This window comes from Periplaneta americana, chromosome 11 (assembly GCF_040183065.1).
Source record: "Periplaneta americana isolate PAMFEO1 chromosome 11, P.americana_PAMFEO1_priV1, whole genome shotgun sequence".
NCBI lineage: Eukaryota > Metazoa > Arthropoda > Insecta > Blattodea > Blattidae > Periplaneta > Periplaneta americana.
In genome coordinates this window covers 25190812-25198832 of record NC_091127.1, presented here as the reverse complement: position 1 = coordinate 25198832, position 8021 = coordinate 25190812, and the positions used below count along the sequence as shown (strand labels likewise).

The following is an 8021-nucleotide window of genomic DNA, read 5'->3' as shown; positions in this document are numbered from 1 at the left end:
AAAGAAGAATAGAAGAGTGGGAAAAAGAAGGAAAGGAAGGGAAAAAGAAAAAAAGAGAGGGGGAGAGAAAGAAAGACAGGAAGAAAAAAGGAAATAGAGGTAGAAAGAAAATGAAGAAAAGAAAAGAGGGGAAAAGAAGGAAAGAGAGGGAAAAAGAAAGAAATTGTGGGAGAAAGAAAAAGAAGAAAATATGAGAGGGGAAAAAGAAGGAAAGAAAGAGAAAGGAAAAGAAAGATAGGAGGAAGGAAAGAAATAGAAGGAGAAAGAAAAATAAGATGAAAGGAAGAGAGGGGGAATAGCAAGAAAGAGAAGAAAAGAGAAAGAAAGAGAGGGAGAGAGAAAGAAAAAAAGAAATAGAGGTAGAAACAAAAAGAAGAAAAGAGAGGGAAAAAGAAAGAGAGGGAGGAGGAAAGAAAAAAAAGCATAGAGGTAGAAAGAAGAAGAAGAAAAGAAGAGAGAGGAAAAAGGACAAAGAGAGAGAGAAAAAGACAGAGGGAGGGAGAAAGAGGTGGCCATCTCCCCCTATCGAAAAATAATATCTTCAAATTATTCAGAAGTCTTCACTGACTTATAATACATAAGAACACCAACACATTTATTTCATACTAGCCGTACCCTTGCGCTCCGCTGCACCCGTTAGAAATAAATATAAAGTAATTACACAATTAAAATAGGACGTTTGATCCAGGGAACATTCGTGTTTGATAGAAGAATAAATCGTTTAATATGTTACTTATTTTAAATTGTATTTAAATAATTACAATGCGGTCATTTTGGTCCAGAGAGCAATCATTTGGTGCAATGACAATTCCTTTAACATGTTTCTTAATTGTTATTACATGCAAATAATTAAAATATGATCATTTGGTTCAGAGAACATCCGTTTTTGGTGCAATTTGGTCCCATCAAAATTTTGCTTGGAATGAAACGTATCAGAAATCATTTTTAAAGAAACTTTTGTTATGTAACATTTTTCACAAAAATCAATAATAAGCGAGATATTTTAGTTTATTTAATTCAGGCCCCCAGAGAAACTACTATTTCAAATGGTGAATTAATAATTAATTATACAAATCGGTTAATTTAGCTTCCGATATTACTTCATACTAACACAGAAACATTCTCTGTAGGCTATGTTTAATAGCTTTCGATTGTTGTTGTCAAGGCCCCTTATAGACGAAGTCATTTGTTTTTATTTAATTGCAGCGCCTTAGATGGCGTTATTTTAATTTTAAAACTCATTTATCTCATTAAATATCAGCCCTATCAAAATTTTGCACAGAATAAAACTTATCGGAAATCATTAAAAAAACGTTTGTTATGTAACATTTTTCACGAAAATTAATAATAAGGGAGATATTTAGATTTATTTAATTCAAGCTCCCTTATAACCCCCCTTTTAAATAAAGTATTTTGAGTGCCATATAGCCTAAAATCTAAGTTACAACGAACGTAATTTATATTCTAATTCTCATATAAATAGGTTCAGCCATTATCGCGTGAAAAGGTAACAAACATCCAGACAGACAGACAAAAATGTCAAAACAGTGATTTTTGGTTTCACCAGGATTAATTATACAAGTTGACACCAATTATTTTTGGAAAATCGAAAATTACCAGAAAAATTTCGGTTACAGAATTATTATTAGTATAGATTTCCCATTATCTATATTGTACGAAATGGAAATATAAAAATTGGAGATTTATCCTTTGAAGAGGTGGAAAAATTGAGATATCTTGGAGCAACAGTAACAAGTATAAATGACACTCGGGAGGAAATTAAACCTAGGATAAATATGGGAAATGCGTGTTATTATTCGGTTGAGAAGCTCTTATCATCCAGTCTGCTGTCCAAAAATCTGAAAGTTAGAATTTATAAAACAGTTATATTACCGGTTCTTCTGTATGGTTGTGAAACTTGGACTCTCACTCTGAGAGAGGAACATAGGTTAAGGGTGTTTGAGAATAAGGTGCTTAGGAAAATATTTGGGGCTAAGCGGGATGAAGTTACAGGAGAATGGAGAAAGTTACACAACACAGAACTGCACGCATTGTATTCTTCACCTGACATAATTAGGAACTTAAAATCCAGACGTTTAGAGATGGGCAGGGCATGTAGCACGTATGGGCGAATCCAGAAATGCATATAGAGTGTTAGTTGGGAGACCGGAGGGAAAAAGACATTTAGAGAGGCCGAGACGTAGACGGGAAGATAATATTAAAATGGATTTGAGGGAGGTGGGGTATGATGATAGAGACTGGATTAATCTTGCACAGGATAGGGACCGATGGCGGGCTTATGTGAGGGCGGCAATGAACCTTCGGGTTCCTTAAAAGCCATTTGTAAGTAAGTAATAGATTTCTCATTGTCTGCCTCGTATTCACTTGTTTCAGAAGCCTCCTGTTCTCTTTGCAAAGTAGGAGGTTACGATCCTTTTAATGCTTTTTTTTATTATTATTATTTTCGCTTGTGGAATAACTCTCTCACTGAGCGAGCCCAGTTTTATGAATTCAATAGGTTATAACTGTCCTCTTTTATTTGTGGAGCATAAGGGCACCATCTCGCATCTGATCTGATTTCCCTCAATTTCTGGTAGCTGTATCTGAGCCCTAAGCAGCACTACCAGCAGCTGTGATCGCACATTGCAACACGGAAATTCGCTTTGTTGCGATCCCCCACATCTCCATTAAGAGGTAGGTCGCGGGGGTTGAATGGGTGAATCGATACATTCTAAAAACTCCATCTACAAACACTTCCACTCTTTTCATTTTGCAAATGAGGGACGACCATATTTTCCCATTCACTGCAAAATATTACTCCACATACTGTAATTCCCTTTCATAGTATATTAAGTAACTAACAGTCAATTTATTCCATAATCGTACATACGAAATGTAGGCTAATAATTTTAGTGTAAGTTAAAAATTCGTAATATTTGTAATCTATACTAATAATAAATCTGTAGCCGAAATTTTTCTGGTAATTTTCGATTTTCCAAAAATAATTGGTCCTAATATATACAACTAACCACTCTGAAACCGAAAATACCCTTTTTTGAAATTTTTGTTTGTATGTCTGTCTGTCTGTATGTTTGTTACCTTTTCACGCGATAATGGCTGAACGGATTTCTATGAAAATTGGAATATAAATTAAGTTCGTTGTAACTTAGATTTTAGGCTATATGGCATTCAAAATACATTATTTAAAAAAGGGGTTATAAGGGATCCTGAATTAAATAAATCGAAATATCTCGCTTATTATTGATTTTTATGAAAAATGTTACATAACAAAAGTTTCTTTAAAAATAATTTCCGATAAGTTTTATTCCCTGAAACATTTTGATAGAACTGATCTTTAATGAGATAAATGAGTTTTAAAATTAAAATAACTGCCATCTAAGGCCGTGTAATGAATTAAAAAACAAATGACTTCGTCTGTAAGGGGCCTTGGACAGCAACAATCGAAAGCTATGAAAGATAGCCCACAGATAATATTTCTGTGTTTGTATGAAGTAATATCAGAAGCTAAATTAATCGATTTGTATAATTAATTATTAATTCACCATTGGAAAGTGTAGATGGACATAATGCTATGATGTTATTACAGTAACTTCTGAGTGAATCGAGGACAGGTAAGATTAAAATAGCTTCTTATGCACAGAAAACTTGATAGGCTATTCTGTACATTCGTTTCCTGTATTTCCTAAAATAATTTTTATGACCAAATGAGTGGTCTCTGGATCAAAATGATCGCATTTTAATTCTGCAATTACAATTTAAATTAAGTAACATAATAAACGATTTATCCTTATATCAAACACGAATGTTCCCTGGATCAAATGTCCTATTTGAATTATGTAATTACTTTATATTTATTTCTAACAGGTGCAGCGGAGCGCACGGGTACGGCTAGTTGATAATATATTCATAATAATATTACAAATTAATTTACAAATACAAATATATTACAGAAAAAGACATTATTATAGTACACAAGGAGAATTGAAGACCTCCTTCGAATAAGGGTGTGACCAACAAATCTATAATACACGTTTCAGGAGAAAAGAAAATAATTTCAGGGCCATTTTTCGTTAGGCTTAAGTTATATTTATTAGAAGAACCATTTGATTAATAAACACTAAAATGTATTCAGGTATGGGATGAATTTATGAATTGATAAAGAGGCAGCGCATTTCCGTTCCCAAACGTACAGCGGATCGAATAGTTTCTGGTACATCTATTAGCCTACGTCATAAGCAAGGTAGAATTACAAGCAGGTACGCATTTGGGGTCATTAAATAACAATGCTGTAATATATTATAAATATGCCCATTTAACGTCATGTGACGTAGAAAGAACATTCTTTTAGTTTAAACAAGTTTTATGTGATGTTCGTAAAAGATTTTCATTTCATAACCTCAGAATGTATATTTTCGTTCACTGCAACGGGATAGGTTTTGATAAATGAATTATTTGCATATATTGTATAAAATGTAAATATTGCTAATTTGTATATTGATTTTTGTTATTATTCTTTTGTCCCTGTAACGTCATGTAACGTAGGAAGAACATTTTCATTGCTAAAGAAAATTTTTAGTGGCAGATATGAATTTCATAACCTCAGAATATATGTTTTGTAGTTAATTTCCTTATGTGAGTATATAGAGTATTTACAGTTAATGTGCATCATGTTTACTATTATAATCTGCAATATATATTGTATATACTAGTTCAGTAGTATTATCGATGTAATTAACGTTAGTGCGACCGTTAATGGAATACGGAACTACATGTTGGGGTCACTATAGAATATATAAGATAAATTCCTTAGAAAGAATCCAGTATAGGGCAGCTAAATTTGTTATAGGTAAAAGAGAAGATGGAAACGATACGATAAAAGAACTTAAATGGGAAAATTTGGAAAACAGACGTAGGAAAACTAGAATAACATCATTGTATAGAGCACATCTAGGTCAGAAAGCATGGGTAGACATAACGGCTCGGTTAGAAAAGCCAACGTACTATGGTAGGAACGATCATGATTTTAAAATCAAATGTAGGAAACAGAAAACGGATGTAGGTAAATTCTCATTTTTAAATAGAACTATAAATGATTGGAATGACCTATCTGCAGCGGTCTTTGAGGGTTGTCCTTCCTTAAGGAGATTCAAGAATAACTTAAAAAGCTGTGTATAAAGCGCAAATTAAAATTAAGGTGACATTCAACATTTAATTTTTTAAGGTGACATGTATTTATCTATCCTGACGAGTTTACTTCCTTGGTTTGAATTGTAAATTATTTAAAAATAGCGTGTAAGAGGGTCTTAGACTAGAAATGTTTAGTTTAAATGTAGTTCTGTTTATAAGTATGCATAAGGATGTAATTATTTGACTTATTTTAACTGTTGTATCAGTGAAGCGAGGTGAGTCAGTGAAGTTATGGTTTTACAGTGCAGTGAACAGTTCCGATCAGTGATAAGTTATAGCGTCAATGAAATGTGTTCTATAGTGTCAGTGAAATGTGTTACAGAGTGTCAGTGAAATGTGTTATAGAGTGTCAGTGAAATGTGTTACAGAGTGTCAGTGAAATGTGTGCTAAAGTGTCAGTGAAATGCGTCATAGTGGCACTACAGGGAATGAGATGAGAGTAAAGTGAAAGACTATTGAAACTTATGTAGGACCTATTACATAATTATGTAGGTTGTATTGTAAAATTATGTATTTTATTTATGTTTTATTATTATTGTGTTAAATTGTATTGTGTATTCTTATTGTATTGTGTATAAAATAGTATATGTATTGTAAAATTGTATTGTGTATTGCAAATTTTATTGTGTATTGCTTATCATTTTATTGTGTATTGTTAATATTGTATATACCACTGCCACCGGGTTCTTGCCCACTTGCAGTGTAAATAAATAAATACATACATATTTTCTGTCATATGTAGCACTAATATTTTGTACAGAGCTAGTTTCACAGTGTTAGTGCGTTCATATGTTTAAAAAGTAGCTGGACAAACCATTTCAAGTTAGTAGCAATCCCACAGTTGTCATGCTCCATTATTATTATTATTATTATTATTATTATTATTATTATTATTATTATTATTATTATTATTGTTATTGTTATTATTATTATTATTTATTATTATTTACCGAAGCTAGGTTATACATTTCGTAGCGTCCTGATGTAAGCATTTAGAGTCAGAGTTTTAACTCTAAAACTCCAGGATATACTAACCGATAACTTTCCTAACTTGTTTGAGAACGAAAATGCGCTGTCTGGTTATAAATGAATGTTTTCTACTTGTGAGGGAAAGGAAGGAAATAAGGAACCGCAGAATTACAGTCTGCGAAGTTGGTGCTTAAGGGGGATGGAGTGATAAAAGTGTGGCAAAAGACATAGAAACAATAAAGTGAGTGTTGAAGGAGTAAGAGTAGCTAGCAAAACAATCTGAGAGAGAATGAATGAACGAATAAGTGAATTAGTGTCCAGAGAAACAAGAGTTGATAAAGAAGTGACGAGAGAAAATTAGAAGTGTTTGTTAATAGTAATTGGTAGTGAAATGTTACTAATATTGGAGTATCGACTAAGTTAGTGTACAATCAGAGAAATTGAAATGATAGGAAGACAACAAGTATTTTAATGTAAGTTTACAAAGGTTGAGTTGACTTACAAAAATAGTGGCAAACGGAAAATTTATCGGGGTGAAAGGGAACAGTTTAGCAAAATAAACATGTGATTCAGTGTTTAATGGAGAAATAGGGGATAAGAGTGATGACAGAAGTGAGGAGAGGTAGAATTGATTGTAAATTAGTGATGAAAGTGAATGAGTATGATTAAATAGTGTTAGTAAATGTAGTTCAAAATTAGAGAAATTTTAGACGATAGGAAGTACTTCAAATATACAGTAAGTAAACAATAAAAGTGGTGAGGTGTTCATTAGAAAGAAGGGAAAATTTTAAGGGGAGAGGTTAGAAAGCAAATTGAGAGTATGTATTATAGTAATAGAGGTAAAAAAGGTAAAACAAGATGACTGCACACGTCAATGAAATTTATTGTAATTAGAAGGTAATGGGGAGCACGAATACAGAGATGTGGTGGCGACCCATTACCAAATAAGAGTTGTAGAATAAATATATCAATATCAATATCAAATGAATGTTTAAAAATTACTTTTTCCACCGAAGTCACATTTTTCATTAATTTGATGTTACACCCTTTTTCGGGGGAGATTTTCAAATGTGTAAGAACTTAAACATAGATTAATAAATAATTAAAACAATTTCTAACCTAAAACTAATCGTTTATTTTTATTTTGTACGGAGGAGGAAAGCGAATGCTTAACACTTCAGTCTGAGGCTTATTGTGCTTATTACTCCATTTCTGTGAATGATCAGGTAGCCTAACGGGCGCGCTCTTGTACAAGTACAGCACGTCGCACCGTGAACTTAATCTGGACTACGGCATGGATGATGATGATATGCGAATTGAGGACGTCACCCGAATAACGGCGTATACCCTTATACGCCCGTTTTCCGACGATCAAGGGATTATATAGTTCAATTGGTATAGTGCACTGTAGTAAATTTTCGTAAGCCTAGCTTCAACACGTAACACAGGACACAATATTATATATATTTTGATGTACCGAAGTACATATGATATTTCCATGCAGATATTCTGCGTCATCATATGATGAAAGAGTGATGGAACGGAGAAAAATTCTCTCCGGCGCCGGGATTTGAACCCGGGTCTTCAGCTCTACGTGCTGATGCTTTATCCACTAAGCCACGCCGGATACAACCCCGACGTCAGAATCGTCTCAGAGGGAATCCAAGAGATGGAGCTTAATCTGAGACAATTCTGACCGGCGTCGGGGTTGTATCCGGCGTGGCTTAGTGGATAAAGCATCAGCACGTAGAGCTGAAAACCCGGGTTCAAATCCGGGCGCCGGAGAGAATTTTTCTCCGTTCCATCACTCTTTCATCACAGGACACAATGTTACGTGTTTACGT

The 8021-nt window shown here is 33.5% G+C and overlaps 1 non-coding gene across 1 annotated transcript; it reads right to left on the bottom strand.

Moving 5' to 3' along the window:
- Positions 1 to 7732: 7732 nt before the first annotated feature.
- TRNAY-GUA (transfer RNA tyrosine (anticodon GUA)) lies at positions 7733 to 7804 on the bottom strand. The gene has a single exon. It is a non-coding gene; the product is annotated as a tRNA-Tyr (tRNA).
- Between the last annotated feature and the right edge of the window lie 217 nt (positions 7805 to 8021).